Genomic DNA, 3,076 nt, shown 5'->3' with positions numbered 1-3,076 from the left:
TGGACTGACAGGCGGTCTCCGCCCGTGGAGAAGCCGGTCAAAGCGCTCTTCTGCGCTATAGAAGCAGATGGCCACGGCCCTTCTGTGTAACTGACATGGGCCGGGGTGGACGGGCCGCGTGAGCACAGCAGGTGGGACGGGATGTGTCCTGAGGCCACTGTGCATGTGGGGCACTTACGTCCATGTGCTCTGTGTCCACGGAGGGACACACGTGACTGTAGTAGGGTGGACTGCGGGGTCAGGAGGAGATGGACCTAGTATACCTTCTTATACGGCTGGAGCTTTTTTTTCTTAAACTACTTTGTATTACCCATTTGTTTAAAAAGGCTAGCTGGAAACACCACGGGAAGTTCGGAAGAAATCGGGAGTTGTTCTAGCCTCCCGTGTCTGAGTGCAGCCGGAGAGGCTCGGGTGGGCTAGGCGTCCTGACCTTCACTCGGAGCCCGAGTCCTTGGGGTTCCATTTCTCAGAGTCCTGGCTCAAGATCACATGGGGCCAGCCTGGCCTTCCCACTCCCACGGCCCCCACACAGCGTAGCCTCCGGCCAGTCTCTTCCTCAGCCTGAGCTTTTCATTCCGTTTTGTTTTGTTTTGTTGTTTTGTTAGAGGTTTTTACCTTTAGGGCATGTGCGCTCCCCTGAGACAGAATCAGTGAGAGGGAAAGTGAGAAATAAACCCCTCCCCAGGAGGAGGGGCACCCGCAGTGCCATCTCCTCCATCCCCCTCCAGGTATCTTAGGCACCACGCACACATGCCGGGCGTGATTTTCACACCCCTGGGTCCAGGACTCAGTCCTCGGCTGGCCATGTGGGAGTCCAGCAATGTCACTGCTACGCCAGCCACTGTCCTCTGAGATTCCTTTTCTACACCCGTGACGTGGGGCAAGCCCCTGCCAGGCTGGCGGAGTGTGAAATGACGGGCCGTCGCTGTGCGCCCCGACGGGCCAGGTCCTGGGTGTGCGATGCCTGCTCGTCCTCCTCCCTCCTCATTCAGAAAGCACCCGTGACTGCTTGATTTTAAAAAATCCCCAGAGGGTGCAGGCACTTCCGGAGAAAATCAGGGAAGCACCCGGCGAGGCGTGGGCAGGCTCCGGCCCTTCTGTTTCTCCATCCTGTCAGGATTGGGGGCACACAGGTGAATGTGCTGGGCTTGTTCATTTTGTTCCTTCGTGTTTGTGTGTGGTGGGGTGGGTTAGTTAGTTTCTCTAATTTGCTAGAGGGCCCACATGCTTGCTGAGGGAGGGGAGAGAGAGAGAGAGAGAGAGGAGAGAGAGAGCAGCCCTTGTGGGGCACGGTCACGTTGGAGCCCCATCTACAGTTCCCGTCCTGTCGGGATTTTGCACACACGTGCACGTGTGCCTGGCGTGTTTCTCAAGTCACCAGGTCCGGGACGGAGCTGTTGGCCATGTTCGGATCCAGCTGCTTTAACCACCATGCTGTGTGCCAGCCCCCAGGCATGTTTTTAAGATCCTGGGGCCCAGCTTTGAATTGTGGTTGGCTCCCTGACCCACTGGGCTGTGGGGCCAGTCCCTGCTGTTTGACTTTGGGGTGGGTAGATTGGCAGACAGGTATAGACGTAGGTAATACAGATAAGTAGATAGGACAATAAAATGTAGCAGGCCAGCCGGTGGCATGCTGGAATAGGGGCCGGATCCCACATGTGACGGTCTGAATCCTGTCTCTGGCAGCTTGAGAAACACTCTGGGTGCTGAGCAACGCATTCCCGAAATCCCCCAAGGAGAAATGGCGGAGAAGGGATGGCTGCCTGGCTCCCCCGGGAGCGCACTCTCACTTTCCCTCTCTCTGTCTCTCGGACTCTGTCTCTCTCCCTGAGTGCACTCTCTAGCAAACTAAATAATAATACTACCAACAACAGCATCACGGCTTTAGTGCCTGCCAGCCCTGGTGTGGGCTGCTGAGAACGCAGCCGAGTCCTCCTGTGGGACTGAGAACACTTATGTTTTCTCCTCGGGAAACTAAGGGTCAACCGACTGGTCAGATCACCTTCATCAAATGCAGCCTTCCCAGCTCCCCCAGGCTCGGAGCAGCCCTACGTGGCAAATACTGATTGCTGCTGTTTCGTAGTTGAGGGAACCGAGCACAGAGAGGGTAAGCCACTCACCTGGGCACACACAGCAGGTGAATGGTGAGCCAGTGCCCTCGCCCCTCTCCCCCGACAGAAGCCCAGGTGATGCGCCCTCATGTGTCCTGTGGGCCGGCTTACTCCTGCATGGCACCTCGGGGTCCTCGCCGTCTCCAGCCCAGGCCACGCACCGGAGCTGTGCGTTTTCACCTTCCAGGCCTTCGGGCTAATGGGAGAAAAACTGCTGGGAACCAAAACGTGTTAGAGAGGCCGGTGCAGAGGACACAGTGACCAGCCCCACCCCTGGGGTCGGGGACATTCGAGCTGGCCGTGGCCTGGGAGGATGCTCAGGGGTGCGCTCAGGAGACAGGGTGGCCGTGGAGGAGGAGGGAGATGGGGAAAGCGATTCCAGGCAGAGGGCAGAGATGAAAGGCATTTCTGGGAAGATGCCCATGGCCCGGCATGACTGGGCGACTAGACACTGCAGGTGTCAGGAGATCGAGACGTGAGCGGGGTCTAGGCCAGACCCTGGGGCACTTGTTCCAGCCACAGACTCCAATGTCTTTGGGGGCCGGGCAGTGGCGTGGGCCAATGCCAGTGCTCCCAGCGTGTCTTCGCCTCCGTGCAGTCATCCCTTCTCTTGAAGCACAGCTTGGGTCTCCGAATTCCTGCTCTGGAGAGACACGGCACAGTGCTGACGGCGCCCTGAGGGTCTAACAGACGCCAGGCCTCAGCCTTGGCCTCAGGATCAGAGGCAGGAGGGGGCGGTGCAGCCCGTAGCAAACTGGTGGGCTCAGACCCATGTGGGAGCGAGGGCTAGGTGTTCCAGTTTCTCCCTGTGGACTTCAAGACAGACCACTCGGGCCAAACAGCACATGGCAGCCACCGGTTCACAGCCTCTGTCCCTGGCTGCCCCCTGCACTCATGGGCAGAGAGGGGATCAGGACCCGAGGGTCACCCTGGCACGGGGGGGGGGGGGGGTGGGCCCCCCAGGG

General features: G+C 58.9%; 1 protein-coding gene across 5 annotated transcripts in view; it reads left to right on the top strand.

Annotated features, from left to right (window-relative positions):
* ERGIC1 (endoplasmic reticulum-golgi intermediate compartment 1) overlaps positions 1–3,076 on the top strand; it is a 102,355-nt gene that overhangs the window by 53,333 nt on the left and 45,946 nt on the right. The window lies entirely within an intron of this gene.

Source organism: Tupaia chinensis, unplaced genomic scaffold (genome assembly GCF_000334495.1).
Source record: "Tupaia chinensis unplaced genomic scaffold, TupChi_1.0 Scaffold000612_1, whole genome shotgun sequence".
NCBI lineage: Eukaryota > Metazoa > Chordata > Mammalia > Scandentia > Tupaiidae > Tupaia > Tupaia belangeri.
This window is presented reverse-complemented; position numbering and strand designations above follow the sequence as displayed.